We start from the raw sequence: 22930 nt of genomic DNA, 5'->3' as shown, positions 1-22930 counted from the left end.
ATGTTGTATAGGTGACTTCCAAGTGAGCCATATTGCATGGGGGACATTGTGCTGGTTGTCTTGTATAGGTGACTTCCAAGTCAGCCATATTGCATGGGGGACATTGTGCTGGTTGTCTTGTATAGGTGACTTCCAAATCAGCCATATTGCATGGGGGACATTGTACTGGTTGCCATGTTCTATAGGTGACTTCCAAGTCAGCCATATTGCATGGGGGACATTGTGCTGGTTGCCATGTTGTATAGGTGACTTCCAAGTCAGCCATATTGCATGGGGGACATTGTGCTGGTTGCCATGTTGTATAGGTGACTTCCAAGTCAGCCATATTGCATGGGGGACATTGTGCTGGTTGCCATGTTGTATAGGTGACTTCCAAGTGAGGCATATTGCATGGGGGACATTGTGCTGGTTGTGTTGTATAGGTGACTTCCAAGTCAGCCATATTGCATGGGGGACATTGTGCTGGTTGCCATGTTGCATAGGTGACTTCCAAGTCAGCCATATTGCATGGGGGACATTGTGCTGGTGGCCACCAGCACAATGTCCCCCATGCAACACGGCTGACTTGGAAGTCACCTATACAAGACAACCAGCACAATGTCCCCCATGCAATATGGCTGACTTGGAAGTCACCTATACAACACAACCAGCACAATGTCCCCCAAGCAATATGGCTCACTTGGAAGTCACCTATACAACATGGCAACCAGCACAATGTCCCCCATGCAATATGGCTGACTTGGAAGTCACCTATACAACATGGCAACCAGCACAATGTCCCCCATGCAATATGGCTGACTTGGAAGTCACCTATACAAGACAACCAGCACAATGTCCCCCATGCAATATGGCTGACTTGGAAGTCACCTATAGGACATGGCAACCAGCACAATGTCACCCAAGCAATATGGCTGACTTGGAAGTCACCTATACAAGACAACCAGCACAATGTCCCAAATGCAATATGGCTGACTTGGAAGTCACCTATAGAACATGGCCACCAGCACAATGTCCCCCATGCAATATGGCTGACTTGGAAGTCACCTATACAACATGGCAACCAGCACAATGTCCCCCATGCAATATGGCTGACTTGGAAGTCACCTATACAATGCAACCAGCACAATGTCCCCCAAGCAATATGGCTGACTTGGAAGTCACCTATACAAGACAACCAGCACAATGTCCCCCATGCAATATGGCTGACTTGGAAGTCACCTATAGGACATGGCCACCAGCACAATGTCCCCCATGCAATATGGCTGACTTGGAAGTCACCTATACAATACAACCAGCACAATGTCCCCCATGCAATATGGCTGACTTGGAAGTCACCTATACAATACAACCAGCACAATGTCCCCCATGCAATATGGGTGATTTGGAAGTCACCTATACAACACAACCAGCACAATGTCCCCCATGCAATATGGCTGACTTGGAAGTCACCTATACAAGACAACCAGCACAATGTCCCAAATGCAATATGGCTGACTTGGAAGTCACCTATAGAACATGGCCACCAGCACAATGTCCCCCATGCAATATGGCTGACTTGGAAGTCACCTATACAACATGGCAACCAGCACAATGTCCCCCATGCAATATGGCTGACTTGGAAGTCACCTATGCAATACAACCAGCACAATGTCCCCGATGCAATATGGCTGACTTGGAAGTCACCTATACAACACAACCAGCACAATGTCCCCCATGCAATATGGCTGACTTGGAAGTCACCTATACAACACAACCAGCACAATGTCCCCCATGCAATATGGCTGACTTGGAAGTCACCTATAGAACATGGCAACCAGCACAATGTCCCCCAAGCAATATGGCTGACTTGGAAGTCACCTATACAACATGGCCACCAGCACAATGTCCCCCAAGCAATATGGCTCACTTGGAAGTCACCTATACAATACAACCAGCACAATGTCCCCCATGCAATATGGCTGACTTGGAAGTCACCTATACAATACAACCAGCACAATGTCCCCCATGCAATATGGCTGACTTGGAAGTCACCTATACAACACAACCAGCACAATGTCCCCCATGCAATATGGCTGACTTGGAAGTCACCTATACAACATGGCAACCAGCACAATGTCCCCCATGCAATATGGCTGACTTGGAAGTCACCTATAGAACATGGCAACCAGCACAATGTCCCCCATGCAATATGGCTGACTTGGAAGTCACCTATACAAGACAACCAGCACAATGTCCCCATGCAATATGGCTGACTTGGAAGTCACCTATAGAACATGGCCACCAGCACAATGTCCCCCATGCAATATGGCTGACTTGGAAGTCACCTATACAACATGGCAACCAGCACAATGTCCCCCATGCAATATGGCTGACTTGGAAGTCACCTATAGAACATGGCCACCAGCACAATGTCCCCCATGCAACACGGCTGACTTGGAAGTCACCTATACAAGACAACCAGCACAATGTCCCCCATGCAATATGGCTGACTTGGAAGTCACCTATACAACACAACCAGCACAATGTCCCCCAAGCAATATGGCTCACTTGGAAGTCACCTATACAACATGGCAACCAGCACAATGTCCCCCATGCAATATGGCTGACTTGGAAGTCACCTATACAAGACAACCAGCACAATGTCCCCCATGCAATATGGCTGACTTGGAAGTCACCTATAGGACATGGCAACCAGCACAATGTCCCCCAAGCAATATGGCTGACTAGGACGTCACCTATACAAGACAACCAGCACAATGTCCCAAATGCAATATGGCTGACTTGGAAGTCACCTATAGAACATGGCCACCAGCACAATGTCCCCCATGCAATATGGCTGACTTGGAAGTCACCTATAGAACATGGCCACCAGCACAATGTCCCCCATGCAATATGGCTGACTTGGAAGTCACCTATACAACATGGCAACCAGCACAATGTCCCCCATGCAATATGGCTGACTTGGAAGTCACCTATAGAACATGGCCACCAGCACAATGTCCCCCATGCAACACGGCTGACTTGGAAGTCACCTATACAAGACAACCAGCACAATGTCCCCCATGCAATATGGCTGACTTGGAAGTCACCTATACAACACAACCAGCACAATGTCCCCCAAGCAATATGGCTCACTTGGAAGTCACCTATACAACATGGCAACCAGCACAATGTCCCCCATGCAATATGGCTGACTTGGAAGTCACCTATACAAGACAACCAGCACAATGTCCCCCATGCAATATGGCTGACTTGGAAGTCACCTATAGGACATGGCAACCAGCACAATGTCCCCCAAGCAATATGGCTGACTAGGACGTCACCTATACAAGACAACCAGCACAATGTCCCAAATGCAATATGGCTGACTTGGAAGTCACCTATAGAACATGGCCACCAGCACAATGTCCCCCATGCAATATGGCTGACTTGGAAGTCACCTATACAACATGGCAACCAGCACAATTTCCCCCATGCAATATGGCTGACTTGGAAGTCACCTATACAACATGGCAACCAGCACAATGTCCCCCATGCAATATGGCTGACTTGGAAGTCACCTATACAAGACAACCAGCACAATGTCCCCATGCAATATGGCTGACTTGGAAGTCACCTATAGAACATGGCCACCAGCACAATGTCCCCCATGCAATATGGCTGACTTGGAAGTCACCTATACAACATGGCAACCAGCACAATGTCCCCCATGCAATATGGCTGACTTGGAAGTCACCTATAGAACATGGCCACCAGCACAATGTCCCCCATGCAACACGGCTGACTTGGAAGTCACCTATACAAGACAACCAGCACAATGTCCCCCATGCAATATGGCTGACTTGGAAGTCACCTATACAACACAACCAGCACAATGTCCCCCAAGCAATATGGCTCACTTGGAAGTCACCTATACAACATGGCAACCAGCACAATGTCCCCCATGCAATATGGCTGACTTGGAAGTCATCTATACAAGACAACCAGCACAATGTCCCCCATGCAATATGGCTGACTTGGAAGTCACCTCTAGGACATGGCAACCAGCACAATGTCCCCCAAGCAATATGGCTGACTTGGACGTCACCTATACAAGACAACCAGCACAATGTCCCAAATGCAATATGGCTGACTTGGAAGTCACCTATAGGACATGGCCACCAGCACAATGTCCCCCATGCAATATGGCTGACTTGGAAGTCACCTATACAATACAACCAGCACAATGTCCCCCATGCAATATGGCTGACTTGGAAGTCACCTATACAAGACAACCAGCACAATGTCCCCATGCAATATGGCTGACTTGGAAGTCACCTATAGAACATGGCCACCAGCACAATGTCCCCCATGCAATATGGCTGACTTGGAAGTCACCTCTACAACATGGCAACCAGCACAATGTCCCCCATGCAATATGGCTGACTTGGAAGTCACCTATAGAACATGGCCACCAGCACAATGTCCTCCATGCAACACGGCTGACTTGGAAGTCACCTATACAACACAACCAGCACAATGTCCCCCATGCAATATAGCTGACTTGGAAGTCACCTATACAACACAACCAGCACAATGTCCCCCAAGCAATATGGCTCACTTGGAAGTCACCTATACAACATGGCAACCAGCACAATGTCCCCCATGCAATATGGCTGACTTGGAAGTCACCTATACAAGACAACCAGCACAATGTCCCCCATGCAATATGGCTGACTTGGAAGTCACCTATAGGACATGGCAACCAGTACAATGTCCCCCAAGCAATATGGCTGACTTGGAAGTCACCTATAAAAGACAACCAGCACAATGTCCCAAATGCAATATGGCTGACTTGGAAGTCACCTATAGAACATGGCCACCAGCACAATGTCCCCCATGCAATATGGCTGACTTGGAAGTCACCAATACAACATGGCAACCAGCACAATGTCCCCCATGCAATATGGCTGACTTGGAAGTCACCTATACAATACAACCAGCACAATGTCCCCCAAGCAATATGGCTGACTTGGAAGTCACCTATACAAGACAACCAGCACAATGTCCCCCATGCAATATGGCTGACTTGGAAGTCACCTATAGGACATGGCCACCAGCACAATGTCCCCCATGCAATATGGCTGACTTGGAAGTCACCTATACAATACAACCAGCACAATGTCCCCCATGCAATATGGCTGACTTGGAAGTCACCTATACAATACAACCAGCACAATGTCCCCCATGCAATATGGCTGATTTGGAAGTCACCTATACAACACAACCAGCACAATGTCCCCCATGCAATATGGCTGATTGGAAGTCACCTATACAAGACAACCAGCACAATGTCCCCCATGCAATATGGCTGACTTGGAAGTCACCTATACAAGACAACCAGCACAATGTCCCCATGCAATATGGCTGACTTGGAAGTCACCTATAGAACATGGCCACCAGCACAATGTCCCCCATGCAATATGGCTGACTTGGAAGTCACCTCTACAACATGGCAACCAGCACAATGTCCCCCATGCAATATGGCTGACTTGGAAGTCACCTATAGAACATGGCCACCAGCACAATGTCCCCCATGCAACACGGCTGACTTGGAAGTCACCTATACAAGACAACCAGCACAATGTCCCCCATGCAATATGGCTGACTTGGAAGTCACCTATACAACACAACCAGCACAATGTCCCCCAAGCAATATGGCTCACTTGGAAGTCACCTATACAACATGGCAACCAGCACAATGTCCCCCATGCAATATGGCTGACTTGGAAGTCACCTATACAACATGGCAACCAGCACAATGTCCCCCATGCAATATGGCTGACTTGGAAGTCACCTATACAAGACAACCAGCACAATGTCCCCCATGCAATATGGCTGACTTGGAAGTCACCTATAGGACATGGCAACCAGCACAATGTCACCCAAGCAATATGGCTGACTTGGAAGTCACCTATACAAGACAACCAGCACAATGTCCCAAATGCAATATGGCTGACTTGGAAGTCACCTATAGAACATGGCCACCAGCACAATGTCCCCCATGCAATATGGCTGACTTGGAAGTCACCTATACAACATGGCAACCAGCACAATGTGCCCCATGCAATATGGCTGACTTGGAAGTCACCTATACAATGCAACCAGCACAATGTCCCCCAAGCAATATGGCTGACTTGGAAGTCACCTATACAAGACAACCAGCACAATGTCCCCCATGCAATATGGCTGACTTGGAAGTCACCTATAGGACATGGCCACCAGCACAATGTCCCCCATGCAATATGGCTGACTTGGAAGTCACCTATACAATACAACCAGCACAATGTCCCCCATGCAATATGGCTGACTTGGAAGTCACCTATACAATACAACCAGCACAATGTCCCCCATGCAATATGGGTGATTTGGAAGTCACCTATACAACACAACCAGCACAATGTCCCCCATGCAATATGGCTGACTTGGAAGTCACCTATACAAGACAACCAGCACAATGTCCCAAATGCAATATGGCTGACTTGGAAGTCACCTATAGAACATGGCCACCAGCACAATGTCCCCCATGCAATATGGCTGACTTGGAAGTCACCTATACAACATGGCAACCAGCACAATGTCCCCCATGCAATATGGCTGACTTGGAAGTCACCTATGCAATACAACCAGCACAATGTCCCCCATGCAATATGGCTGACTTGGAAGTCACCTATACAACACAACCAGCACAATGTCCCCCATGCAATATGGCTGACTTGGAAGTCACCTATACAACACAACCAGCACAATGTCCCCCATGCAATATGGCTGACTTGGAAGTCACCTATAGAACATGGCAACCAGCACAATGTCCCCCAAGCAATATGGCTGACTTGGAAGTCACCTATACAACATGGCCACCAGCACAATGTCCCCCAAGCAATATGGCTCACTTGGAAGTCACCTATACAATACAACCAGCACAATGTCCCCCATGCAATATGGCTGACTTGGAAGTCACCTATACAATACAACCAGCACAATGTCCCCCATGCAATATGGCTGACTTGGAAGTCACCTATACAACACAACCAGCACAATGTCCCCCATGCAATATGGCTGACTTGGAAGTCACCTATACAACATGGCAACCAGCACAATGTCCCCCATGCAATATGGCTGACTTGGAAGTCACCTATAGAACATGGCAACCAGCACAATGTCCCCCATGCAATATGGCTGACTTGGAAGTCACCTATACAAGACAACCAGCACAATGTCCCCATGCAATATGGCTGACTTGGAAGTCACCTATAGAACATGGCCACCAGCACAATGTCCCCCATGCAATATGGCTGACTTGGAAGTCACCTATACAACATGGCAACCAGCACAATGTCCCCCATGCAATATGGCTGACTTGGAAGTCACCTATAGAACATGGCCACCAGCACAATGTCCCCCATGCAACACGGCTGACTTGGAAGTCACCTATACAAGACAACCAGCACAATGTCCCCCATGCAATATGGCTGACTTGGAAGTCACCTATACAACACAACCAGCACAATGTCCCCCAAGCAATATGGCTCACTTGGAAGTCACCTATACAACATGGCAACCAGCACAATGTCCCCCATGCAATATGGCTGACTTGGAAGTCACCTATACAAGACAACCAGCACAATGTCCCCCATGCAATATGGCTGACTTGGAAGTCACCTATAGGACATGGCAACCAGCACAATGTCCCCCAAGCAATATGGCTGACTAGGACGTCACCTATACAAGACAACCAGCACAATGTCCCAAATGCAATATGGCTGACTTGGAAGTCACCTATAGAACATGGCCACCAGCACAATGTCCCCCATGCAATATGGCTGACTTGGAAGTCACCTATACAACATGGCAACCAGCACAATTTCCCCCATGCAATATGGCTGACTTGGAAGTCACCTATACAACATGGCAACCAGCACAATGTCCCCCATGCAATATGGCTGACTTGGAAGTCACCTATACAAGACAACCAGCACAATGTCCCCATGCAATATGGCTGACTTGGAAGTCACCTATAGAACATGGCCACCAGCACAATGTCCCCCATGCAATATGGCTGACTTGGAAGTCACCTATACAACATGGCAACCAGCACAATGTCCCCCATGCAATATGGCTGACTTGGAAGTCACCTATAGAACATGGCCACCAGCACAATGTCCCCCATGCAACACGGCTGACTTGGAAGTCACCTATACAAGACAACCAGCACAATGTCCCCCATGCAATATGGCTGACTTGGAAGTCACCTATACAACACAACCAGCACAATGTCCCCCAAGCAATATGGCTCACTTGGAAGTCACCTATACAACATGGCAACCAGCACAATGTCCCCCATGCAATATGGCTGACTTGGAAGTCATCTATACAAGACAACCAGCACAATGTCCCCCATGCAATATGGCTGACTTGGAAGTCACCTCTAGGACATGGCAACCAGCACAATGTCCCCCAAGCAATATGGCTGACTTGGACGTCACCTATACAAGACAACCAGCACAATGTCCCAAATGCAATATGGCTGACTTGGAAGTCACCTATAGGACATGGCCACCAGCACAATGTCCCCCATGCAATATGGCTGACTTGGAAGTCACCTATACAATACAACCAGCACAATGTCCCCCATGCAATATGGCTGACTTGGAAGTCACCTATACAAGACAACCAGCACAATGTCCCCATGCAATATGGCTGACTTGGAAGTCACCTATAGAACATGGCCACCAGCACAATGTCCCCCATGCAATATGGCTGACTTGGAAGTCACCTCTACAACATGGCAACCAGCACAATGTCCCCCATGCAATATGGCTGACTTGGAAGTCACCTATAGAACATGGCCACCAGCACAATGTCCTCCATGCAACACGGCTGACTTGGAAGTCACCTATACAACACAACCAGCACAATGTCCCCCATGCAATATGGCTGACTTGGAAGTCACCTATACAACACAACCAGCACAATGTCCCCCAAGCAATATGGCTCACTTGGAAGTCACCTATACAACATGGCAACCAGCACAATGTCCCCCATGCAATATGGCTGACTTGGAAGTCACCTATACAAGACAACCAGCACAATGTCCCCCATGCAATATGGCTGACTTGGAAGTCACCTATAGGACATGGCAACCAGTACAATGTCCCCCAAGCAATATGGCTGACTTGGAAGTCACCTATAAAAGACAACCAGCACAATGTCCCAAATGCAATATGGCTGACTTGGAAGTCACCTATAGAACATGGCCACCAGCACAATGTCCCCCATGCAATATGGCTGACTTGGAAGTCACCAATACAACATGGCAACCAGCACAATGTCCCCCATGCAATATGGCTGACTTGGAAGTCACCTATACAATACAACCAGCACAATGTCCCCCAAGCAATATGGCTGACTTGGAAGTCACCTATACAAGACAACCAGCACAATGTCCCCCATGCAATATGGCTGACTTGGAAGTCACCTATAGGACATGGCCACCAGCACAATGTCCCCCATGCAATATGGCTGACTTGGAAGTCACCTATACAATACAACCAGCACAATGTCCCCCATGCAATATGGCTGACTTGGAAGTCACCTATACAATACAACCAGCACAATGTCCCCCATGCAATATGGCTGATTTGGAAGTCACCTATACAACACAACCAGCACAATGTCCCCCATGCAATATGGCTGATTGGAAGTCACCTATACAAGACAACCAGCACAATGTCCCCCATGCAATATGGCTGACTTGGAAGTCACCTATACAAGACAACCAGCACAATGTCCCCATGCAATATGGCTGACTTGGAAGTCACCTATAGAACATGGCCACCAGCACAATGTCCCCCATGCAATATGGCTGACTTGGAAGTCACCTCTACAACATGGCAACCAGCACAATGTCCCCCATGCAATATGGCTGACTTGGAAGTCACCTATAGAACATGGCCACCAGCACAATGTCCCCCATGCAACACGGCTGACTTGGAAGTCACCTATACAAGACAACCAGCACAATGTCCCCCATGCAATATGGCTGACTTGGAAGTCACCTATACAACACAACCAGCACAATGTCCCCCAAGCAATTTGGCTCACTTGGAAGTCACCTATACAACATGGCAACCAGCACAATGTCCCCCATGCAATATGGCTGACTTGGAAGTCACCTATACAAGACAACCAGCACAATGTCCCCCATGCAATATGGCTGACTTGGAAGTCACCTATAGGACATGGCAAACAGCACAATGTCCCCCAAGCAATATGGCTGACTTGGAAGTCACCTATACAAGACAACCAGCACAATGTCCCAAATGCAATATGGCTGACTTGGAAGTCACCTATAGAACATGGCCACCAGCACAATGTCCCCCATGCAATATGGCTGACTTGGAAGTCACCTATACAACATGGCAACCAGCACAATGTCCCCCATGCAATATGGCTGACTTGGAAGTCACCTATACAATACAACCAGCACAATGTCCCCCAAGCAATATGGCTGACTTGGAAGTCACCTATACAAGACAACCAGCACAATGTCCCCCATGCAATATGGCTGACTTGGAAGTAACCTATAGGACATGGCCACCAGCACAATGTCCCCCATGCAATATGGCTGACTTGGAAGTCACCTATACAATACAACCAGCACAATGTCCCAAATGCAATATGGCTGACTTGGAAGTCACCTATAGAACATGGCCACCAGCACAATGTCCCCCATGCAATATGGCTGACTTGGAAGTCACCTATACAACATGGCAACCAGCACAATGTCCCCCATGCAATATGGCTGACTTGGAAGTCACCTATGCAATACAACCAGCACAATGTCCCCCATGCAATATGGCTGACTTGGAAGTCACCTATACAACATGGCAACCAGCACAATGTCCCCCATGCAATATGGCTGACTTGGAAGTCACCTATAGAACATGGCCACCAGCACAATGTCCCCCATGCAACACGGCTGACTTGGAAGTCACCTATACAAGACAACCAGCACAATGTCCCCCATGCAATATGGCTGACTTGGAAGTCACCTATACAACACAACCAGCACAATGTCCCCCAAGCAATATGGCTCACTTGGAAGTCACCTATACAACATGGCAACCAGCACAATGTCCCCCATGCAATATGGCTGACTTGGAAGTCACCTATACAAGACAACCAGCACAATGTCCCCCATGCAATATGGCTGACTTGGAAGTCACCTATAGGACATGGCAACCAGCACAATGTCCCCCAAGCAATATGGCTGACTAGGACGTCACCTATACAAGACAACCAGCACAATGTCCCAAATGCAATATGGCTGACTTGGAAGTCACCTATAGAACATGGCCACCAGCACAATGTCCCCCATGCAATATGGCTGACTTGGAAGTCACCTATACAACATGGCAACCAGCACAATGTCCCCCATGCAATATGGCTGACTTGGAAGTCACCTATACAACATGGCAACCAGCACAATGTCCCCCATGCAATATGGCTGACTTGGAAGTCACCTATACAAGACAACCAGCACAATGTCCCCATGCAATATGGCTGACTTGGAAGTCACCTATAGAACATGGCCACCAGCACAATGTCCCCCATGCAATATGGCTGACTTGGAAGTCACCTATACAACATGGCAACCAGCACAATGTCCCCCATGCAATATGGCTGACTTGGAAGTCACCTATAGAACATGGCCACCAGCACAATGTCCCCCATGCAACACGGCTGACTTGGAAGTCACCTATACAAGACAACGAGCACAATGTCCCCCATGCAATATGGCTGACTTGGAAGTCACCTATACAACACAACCAGCACAATGTCCCCCAAGCAATATGGCTCACTTGGAAGTCACCTATACAACATGGCAACCAGCACAATGTCCCCCATGCAATATGGCTGACTTGGAAGTCACCTATACAAGACAACCAGCACAATGTCCCCCATGCAATATGGCTGACTTGGAAGTCACCTATAGGACATGGCAACCAGCACAATGTCCCCCAAGCAATATGGCTGACTAGGACGTCACCTATACAAGACAACCAGCACAATGTCCCAAATGCAATATGGCTGACTTGGAAGTCACCTATAGAACATGGCCACCAGCACAATGTCCCCCATGCAATATGGCTGACTTGGAAGTCACCTATACAACATGGCAACCAGCACAATGTCCCCCATGCAATATGGCTGACTTGGAAGTCACCTATACAACATGGCAACCAGCACAATGTCCCCCATGCAATATGGCTGACTTGGAAGTCACCTATACAAGACAACCAGCACAATGTCCCCATGCAATATGGCTGACTTGGAAGTCACCTATAGAACATGGCCACCAGCACAATGTCCCCCATGCAATATGGCTGACTTGGAAGTCACCTATACAACATGGCAACCAGCACAATGTCCCCCATGCAATATGGCTGACTTGGAAGTCACCTATAGAACATGGCCACCAGCACAATGTCCCCCATGCAACACGGCTGACTTGGAAGTCACCTATACAAGACAACGAGCACAATGTCCCCCATGCAATATGGCTGACTTGGAAGTCACCTATACAACACAACCAGCACAATGTCCCCCAAGCAATATGGCTCACTTGGAAGTCACCTATACAACATGGCAACCAGCACAATGTCCCCCATGCAATATGGCTGACTTGGAAGTCACCTATACAAGACAACCAGCACAATGTCCCCCATGCAATATGGCTGACTTGGAAGTCACCTATAGGACATGGCAACCAGCACAATGTCCCCCAAGCAATATGGCTGACTAGGACGTCACCTATACAAGACAACCAGCACAATGTCCCAAATGCAATATGGCTGACTTGGAAGTCACCTATAGAACATGGCCACCAGCACAATGTCCCCCATGCAATATGGCTGACTTGGAAGTCACCTATACAACATGGCAACCAGCACAATGTCCCCCATGCAATATGGCTGACTTGGAAGTCACCTATACAACATGGCAACCAGCACAATGTCCCCCATGCAATATGGCTGACTTGGAAGTCACCTATACAAGACAACCAGCACAATGTCCCCATGCAATATGGCTGACTTGGAAGTCACCTATAGAACATGGCCACCAGCACAATGTCCCCCATGCAATATGGCTGACTTGGAAGTCACCTATACAACATGGCAACCAGCACAATGTCCCCCATGCAATATGGCTGACTTGGAAGTCACCTATAGAACATGGCCACCAGCACAATGTCCCCCATGCAACACGGCTGACTTGGAAGTCACCTATACAAGACAACCAGCAGAATGTCCCCCATGCAATATGGCTGACTTGGAAGTCACCTATACAACACAACCAGCACAATGTCCCCCAAGCAATATGGCTCACTTGGAAGTCACCTATACAACATGGCAACCAGCACAATGTCCCCCATGCAATATGGCTGACTTGGAAGTCATCTATACAAGACAACCAGCACAATGTCCCCCATGCAATATGGCTGACTTGGAAGTCACCTATAGGACATGGCAACCAGCACAATGTCCCCCAAGCAATATGGCTGACTTGGACGTCACCTATACAAGACAACCAGCACAATGTCCCAAATGCAATATGGCTGACTTGGAAGTCACCTATAGGACATGGCCACCAGCACAATGTCCCCCATGCAATATGGCTGACTTGGAAGTCACCTATACAATACAACCAGCACAATGTCCCCCATGCAATATGGCTGACTTGGAAGTCACCTATACAAGACAACCAGCACAATGTCCCCATGCAATATGGCTGACTTGGAAGTCACCTATAGAACATGGCCACCAGCACAATGTCCCCCATGCAATATGGCTGACTTGGAAGTCACCTCTACAACATGGCAACCAGCACAATGTCCCCCATGCAATATGGCTGACTTGGAAGTCACCTATAGAACATGGCCACCAGCACAATGTCCTCCATGCAACACGGCTGACTTGGAAGTCACCTATACAACACAACCAGCACAATGTCCCCCATGCAATATGGCTGACTTGGAAGTCACCTATACAACACAACCAGCACAATGTCCCCCAAGCAATATGGCTCACTTGGAAGTCACCTATACAACATGGCAACCAGCACAATGTCCCCCATGCAATATGGCTGACTTGGAAGTCACCTATACAAGACAACCAGCACAATGTCCCCCATGCAATATGGCTGACTTGGAAGTCACCTATAGGACATGGCAACCAGTACAATGTCCCCCAAGCAATATGGCTGACTTGGAAGTCACCTATAAAAGACAACCAGCACAATGTCCCAAATGCAATATGGCTGACTTGGAAGTCACCTATAGAACATGGCCACCAGCACAATGTCCCCCATGCAATATGGCTGACTTGGAAGTCACCAATACAACATGGCAACCAGCACAATGTCCCCCATGCAATATGGCTGACTTGGAAGTCACCTATACAATACAACCAGCACAATGTCCCCCATGCAATATGGCTGACTTGGAAGTCACCTATACAATACAACCAGCACAATGTCCCCCATGCAATATGGCTGACTTGGAAGTCACCTATACAATACAACCAGCACAATGTCCCCCATGCAATATGGCTGATTTGGAAGTCACCTATACAACACAACCAGCACAATGTCCCCCATGCAATATGGCTGATTGGAAGTCACCTATACAAGACAACCAGCACAATGTCCCCCATGCAATATGGCTGACTTGGAAGTCACCTATACAAGACAACCAGCACAATGTCCCCATGCAATATGGCTGACTTGGAAGTCACCTATAGAACATGGCCACCAGCACAATGTCCCCCATGCAATATGGCTGACTTGGAAGTCACCTCTACAACATGGCAACCAGCACAATGTCCCCCATGCAATATGGCTGACTTGGAAGTCACCTATAGAACATGGCCACCAGCACAATGTCCCCCATGCAACACGGCTGACTTGGAAGTCACCTATACAAGACAACCAGCACAATGTCCCCCATGCAATATGGCTGACTTGGAAGTCACCTATACAACACAACCAGCACAATGTCCCCCAAGCAATATGGCTCACTTGGAAGTCACCTATACAACATGGCAACCAGCACAATGTCCCCCATGCAATATGGCTGACTTGGAAGTCACCTATACAAGACAACCAGCACAATGTCCCCCATGCAATATGGCTGACTTGGAAGTCACCTATAGGACATGGCAACCATCACAATGTCCCCCAAGCAATATGGCTGACTTGGAAGTCACCTATACAAGACAACCAGCCCAATGTCCCAAATGCAATATGGCTGACTTGGAAGTCACCTATAGAACATGGCCACCAGCACAATGTCCCCCATGCAATATGGCTGACTTGGAAGTCACCTATACAACATGGCAACCAGCACAATGTCCCCCATGCAATATGGCTGACTTGGAAGTCACCTATACAATACAACCAGCACAATGTCCCCCAAGCAATATGGCTGACTTGGAAGTCACCTATACAAGACAACCAGCACAATGTCCCCCATGCAATATGGCTGACTTGGAAGTCACCTATAGGACATGGCCACCAGCACAATGTCCCCCATGCAATATGGCTGACTTGGAAGTCACCTATACAATACAACCAGCACAATGTCCCAAATGCAATATGGCTGACTTGGAAGTCACCTATAGAACATGGCCACCAGCACAATGTCCCCCATGCAATATGGCTGACTTGGAAGTCACCTATACAACATGGCAACCAGCACAATGTCCCCCATGCAATATGGCTGACTTGGAAGTCACCTATACAACACAACCAGCACAATGTCCCCCATGCAATATGGCTGACTTGGAAGTCACCTATACAACACAACCAGCACAATGTCCCCCATGCAATATGGCTGACTTGGAAGTCACCTATAGAACATGGCAACCAGCACAATGTCCCCCAAGCAATATGGCTGACTTGGAAGTCACCTATACAACATGGCCACCAGCACAATGTCCCCCAAGCAATATGGCTCACTTGGAAGTCACCTATACAATACAACCAGCACAATGTCCCCCATGCAATATGGCTGACTTGGAAGTCACCTATACAATACAACCAGCACAATGTCCCCCATGCAATATGGCTGACTTGGAAGTCACCTATACAACACAACCAGCACAATGTCCCCCATGCAATATGGCTGACTTGGAAGTCACCTATACAACATGGCAACCAGCACAATGCCCCCCATGCAATATGGCTGACTTGGAAGTCACCTATACAACATGGCAACCAGCACAATGTCCCCCATGCAATATGGCTGACTTGGAAGTCACCTATACAAGACAACCAGCACAATGTCCCCATGCAATATGGCTGACTTGGAAGTCACCTATAGAACATGGCCACCAGCACAATGTCCCCCATGCAATATGGCTGACTTGGAAGTCACCTATACAACATGGCAACCAGCACAATGTCCCCCATGCAATATGGCTGACTTGGAAGTCACCTATAGAACATGGCCACCAGCACAATGTCCCCCATGCAACACGGCTGACTTGGAAGTCACCTATACAAGACAACCAGCACAATGTCCCCCATGCAATATGGCTGACTTGGAAGTCACCTATACAACACAACCAGCACAATGTCCCCCAAGCAATATGGCTCACTTGGAAGTCACCTATACAACATGGCAACCAGCACAATGTCCCCCATGCAATATGGCTGACTTGGAAGTCACCTATACAAGACAACCAGCACAATGTCCCCCATGCAATATGGCTGACTTGGAAGTCACCTATAGGACATGGCAACCAGCACAATGTCCCCCAAGCAATATGGCTGACTAGGACGTCACCTATACAAGACAACCAGCACAATGTCCCAAATGCAATATGGCTGACTTGGAAGTCACCTATAGAACATGGCCACCAGCACAATGTCCCCCATGCAAGATGGCTGACTTGGAAGTCACCTATACAACATGGCAACCAGCACAATGTCCCCCATGCAATATGGCTGACTTGGAAGTCACCTATACAACATGGCAACCAGCACAATGTCCCCCATGCAATATGGCTGACTTGGAAGTCACCTATACAAGACAACCAGCACAATGTCCCCATGCAATATGGCTGACTTGGAAGTCACCTATAGAACATGGCCACCAGCACAATGTCCCCCATGCAATATGGCTGACTTGGAAGTCACCTATACAACATGGCAACCAGCACAATGTCCCCCATGCAATATGGCTGACTTGGAAGTCACCTATAGAACATGGCCACCAGCACAATGTCCCCCATGCAACACGGCTGACTTGGAAGTCACCTATACAAGACAACCAGCACAATGTCCCCCATGCAATATGGCTGACTTGGAAGTCACCTATACAACACAACCAGCACAATGTCCCCCAAGCAATATGGCTCACTTGGAAGTCACCTATACAACATGGCAACCAGCACAATGTCCCCCATGCAATATGGCTGACTTGGAAGTCACCTATACAAGACAACCAGCACAATGTCCCCCATGCAATATGGCTGACTTGGAAGTCACCTATAGGACATGGCAACCAGCACAATGTCCCCCAAGCAATATGGCTGACTTGGACGTCACCTATACAAGACAACCAGCACAATGTCCCAAATGCAATATTGCTGACTTGGAAGTCACCTATAGGACATGGCCACCAGCACAATGTCCCCCATGCAATATGGCTGACTTGGAAGTCACCTATACAATACAACCAGCACAATGTCCCCCATGCAATATGGCTGACTTGGAAGTCACCTTTACAAGACAACCAGCACAATGTCCCCATGCAATATGGCTGACTTGGAAGTCACCTATAGAACATGGCCACCAGCACAATGTCCCCCATGCAATATGGCTGACTTGGAAGTCACCTCTACAACATGGCAACCAGCACAATGTCCCCCATGCAATATGGCTGACTTGGAAGTCACCTATAGAACATGGCCACCAGCACAATGTCCTCCATGCAACACGGCTGACTTGGAAGTCACCTATACAACACAACCAGCACAATGTCCCCCATGCAATATGGCTGACTTGGAAGTCACCTATACAACACAACCAGCACAATGTCCCCCAAGCAATATGGCTCACTTGGAAGTCACCTATACAACATGGCAACCAGCACAATGTCCCCCATGCAATATGGCTGACTTGGAAGTCACCTATACAAGACAACCAGCACAATGTCCCCCATGCAATATGGCTGACTTGGAAGTCACCTATAGGACATGGCAACCAGTACAATGTCCCCCAAGCAATATGGCTGACTTGGAAGTCACCTATAAAAGACAACCAGCACAATGTCCCAAATGCAATATGGCTGACTTGGAAGTCACCTATAGAACATGGCCACCAGCACAATGTCCCCCATGCAATATGGCTGACTTGGAAGTCACCAATACAACATGGCAACCAGCACAATGTCCCCCATGCAATATGGCTGACTTGGAAGTCACCTATACAATACAACCAGCACAATGTCCCCCAAGCAATATGGCTGACTTGGAAGTCACCTATACAAGACAACCAGCACAATGTCCCCCATGCAATATGGCTGACTTGGAAGTCACCTATAGGACATGGCCACCAGCACAATGTCCCCCATGCAATATGGCTGACTTGGAAGTCACCTATACAATACAACCAGCACAATGTCCCCCATGCAATATGGCTGACTTGGAAGTCACCTATACAATACAACCAGCACAATGTCCCCCATGCAATATGGCTGATTTGGAAGTCACCTATTCAACACAACCAGCACAATGTCCCCCATGCAATATGGCTGATTGGAAGTCACCTATACAAGACAACCAGCACAATGTCCCCCATGCAATATGGCTGACTTGGAAGTCACCTATACAAGACAACCAGCACAATGTCCCCATGCAATATGGCTGACTTGGAAGTCACCTATAGAACATGGCCACCAGCACAATGTCCCCCATGCAATATGGCTGACTTGGAAGTCACCTCTACAACATGGCAACCAGCACAATGTCCCCCATGCAATATGGCTGACTTGGAAGTCACCTATAGAACATGGCCACCAGCACAATGTCCCCCATGCAACACGGCTGACTTGGAAGTCACCTATACAAGACAACCAGCACAATGTCCCCCATGCAATATGGCTGACTTGGAAGTCACCTATACAACACAACCAGCACAATGTCCCCCAAGCAATATGGCTCACTTGGAAGTCACCTATACAACATGGCAACCAGCACAATGTCCCCCATGCAATATGGCTGACTTGGAAGTCACCTATACAAGACAACCAGCACAATGTCCCCCATGCAATATGGCTGACTTGGAAGTCACCTATAGGACATGGCAACCAGCACAATGTCCCCCAAGCAATATGGCTGACTTGGAAGTCACCTATACAAGACAACCAGCACAATGTCCCAAATGCAATATGGCTGACTTGGAAGTCACCTATAGAACATGGCCACCAGCACAATGTCCCCCATGCAATATGGCTGACTTGGAAGTCACCTATACAACATGGCAACCAGCACAATGTCCCCCATGCAATATGGCTGACTTGGAAGTCACCTATACAATACAACCAGCACAATGTCCCCCAAGCAATATGGCTGACTTGGAAGTCACCTATAGGACATGGCAACCAGTACAATGTCCCCCAAGCAATATGGCTGACTTGGAAGTCACCTATAAAAGACAACCAGCACAATGTCCCAAATGCAATATGGCTGACTTGGAAGTCACCTATAGAACATGGCCACCAGCACAATGTCCCCCATGCAATATGGCTGACTTGGAAGTCACCAATACAACATGGCAACCAGCACAATGTCCCCCATGCAATATGGCTGACTTGGAAGTCACCTATACAATACAACCAGCACAATGTCCCCCAAGCAATATGGCTGACTTGGAAGTCACCTATACAAGACAACCAGCACAATGTCCCCCATGCAATATGGCTGACTTGGAAGTCACCTATAGGACATGGCCACCAGCACAATGTCCCCCATGCAATATGGCTGACTTGGAAGTCACCTATACAATACAACCAGCACAATGTCCCCCATGCAATATGGCTGACTTGGAAGTCACCTATACAATACAACCAGCACAATGTCCCCCATGCAATATGGCTGATTTGGAAGTCACCTATACAACACAACCAGCACAATGTCCCCCATGCAATATGGCTGATTGGAAGTCACCTATACAAGACAACCAGCACAATGTCCCCATGCAATATGGCTGACTTGGAAGTCACCTATAGAACATGGCCACCAGCACAATGTCCCCCATGCAATATGGCTGACTTGGAAGTCACCTCTACAACATGGCAACCAGCACAATGTCCCCCATGCAATATGGCTGACTTGGAAGTCACCTATAGAACATGGCCACCAGCACAATGTCCCCCATGCAACACGGCTGACTTGGAAGTCACCTATACAAGACAACCAGCACAATGTCCCCCATGCAATATGGCTGACTTGGAAGTCACCTATACAACACAACCAGCACAATGTCCCCCAAGCAATATGGCTCACTTGGAAGTCACCTATACAACATGGCAACCAGCACAATGTCCCCCATGCAATATGGCTGACTTGGAAGTCACCTATACAAGACAACCAGCACAATGTCCCCCATGCAATATGGCTGACTTGGAAGTCACCTATAGGACATGGCAACCAGCACAATGTCCCCCAAGCAATATGGCTGACTTGGAAGTCACCTATACAAGACAACCAGCACAATGTCCCAAATGCAATATGGCTGACTTGGAAGTCACCTATAGAACATGGCCACCAGCACAATGTCCCCCATGCAATATGGCTGACTTGGAAGTCACCTATACAACATGGCAACCAGCACAATGTCCCCCATGCAATATGGCTGACTTGGAAGTCACCTATACAATACAACCAGCACAATGTCCCCCAAGCAATATGGCTGACTTGGAAGTCACCTATACAAGACAACCAGCACAATGTCCCCCATGCAATATGGCTGACTTGGAAGTCACCTATAGGACATGGCCACCAGCACAATGTCCCCCATGCAATATGGCTGACTTGGAAGTCACCTATACAATACAACCAGCACAATGTCCCCCATGCAATATGGCTGACTTGGAAGTCACCTCTACAACATGGCAACCAGCACAATGTCCCCCATGCAATATGGCTGACTTGGAAGTCACCTATAGAACATGGCCACCAGCACAATGTCCCCCATGCAACACGGCTGACTTGGAAGTCACCTATACAAGACAACCAGCACAATGTCCCCCATGCAATATGGCTGACTTGGAAGTCACCTATACAACACAACCAGCACAATGTCCCCCAAGCAATATGGCTCACTTGGAAGTCACCTATACAACATGGCAACCAGCACAATGTCCCCCATGCAATATGGCTGACTTGGAAGTCACCTATACAAGACAACCAGCACAATGTCCCCCATGCAATATGGCTGACTTGGAAGTCACCTATAGGACATGGCACCCAGCACAATGTCCCCCAAGCAATATGGCTGACTTGGAAGTCACCTATACAAGACAACCAGCACAATGTCCCAAATGCAATATGGCTGACTTGGAAATCACCTATAGAACATGGCCACCAGCACAATGTCCCCCATGCAATATGGCTGACTTGGAAGTCACCTATACAACATGGCAACCAGCACAATGTCCCCCATGCAATATGGCTGACTTGGAAGTCACCTATACAATACAACCAGCACAATGTCCCCCAAGCAATATGGCTGACTTGGAAGTCACCTATACAAGACAACCAGCACAATGTCCCCCATGCAATATGGCTGACTTGGAAGTCACCTATAGGACATGGCCACCAGCACAATGTCCCCCATGCAATATGGCTGACTTGGAAGTCACCTATACAATACAACCAGCACAATGTCCCCCATGCAATATGGCTGACTTGGAAGTCACCTATACAATACAACCAGCACAATGTCCCCCATGCAATATGGCTGATTTGGAAGTCACCTATACAACACAACCAGCACAATGTCCCCCATGCAATATGGCTGACTTGGAAGTCACCTATACAAGACAACCAGCACAATGTCCCAAATGCAATATGGCTGACTTGGAAGTCACCTATAGAACATGGCCACCAGCACAATGTCCCCAATGCAATATGGCTGACTTGGAAGTCACCTATACAACATGGCAACCAGCACAATGTCCCCCATGTAATATGGCTGACTTGGAAGTCACCTATGCATTACAACCAGCACAATGTCCCCCATGCAATATGGCTGACTTGGAAGTCACCTACACAACACAACCAGCACAATGTCCCCCATGCAATATGGCTGACTTGGAAGTCACCTATACAACACAACCAGCACAATGTCCCCCATGCAATATGGTTGACTTGGAAGTCACCTATAGAACATGGCAACCAGCACAATGTCCCCCAAGCAATATTGCTGACTTGGAAGTCACCTATGCAACATGGCCACCAGCACAATGTCCCCCAAGCAATATGGCTCACTTGGAAGTCACCTATACAATACAACCAGCACAATGTCCCCCATGCAATATGGCTGACTTGGAAGTCACCTATACAATACAACCAGCACAATGTCCCCCATGCAATATGGCTGACTTGGAAGTCACCTATACAACACAACCAGCACAATGTCCCCCATGCAATATGGCTGACTTGGAAGTCACCTATACAACATGGCAACTAGCACAATGTCCCCGATGCAATATGGCTGACTTGGAAGTCACCTATACAACATGGCAACCAGCACAATGTCCCCCATGCAATATGGCTGACTTGGAAGTCACCTATACAAGACAACCAGCACAATGTCCCCA

This window comes from Petromyzon marinus, unplaced genomic scaffold, assembly GCF_048934315.1.
Source record: "Petromyzon marinus isolate PM22_M1 ecotype Great Lakes invasive population unplaced genomic scaffold, UKy_Petmar_22M1.pri1.0 PM_G_Scaffold_1, whole genome shotgun sequence".
In the NCBI taxonomy this organism is placed as follows: domain Eukaryota; kingdom Metazoa; phylum Chordata; class Hyperoartia; order Petromyzontiformes; family Petromyzontidae; genus Petromyzon; species Petromyzon marinus.
This window is presented reverse-complemented; position numbering follows the sequence as displayed.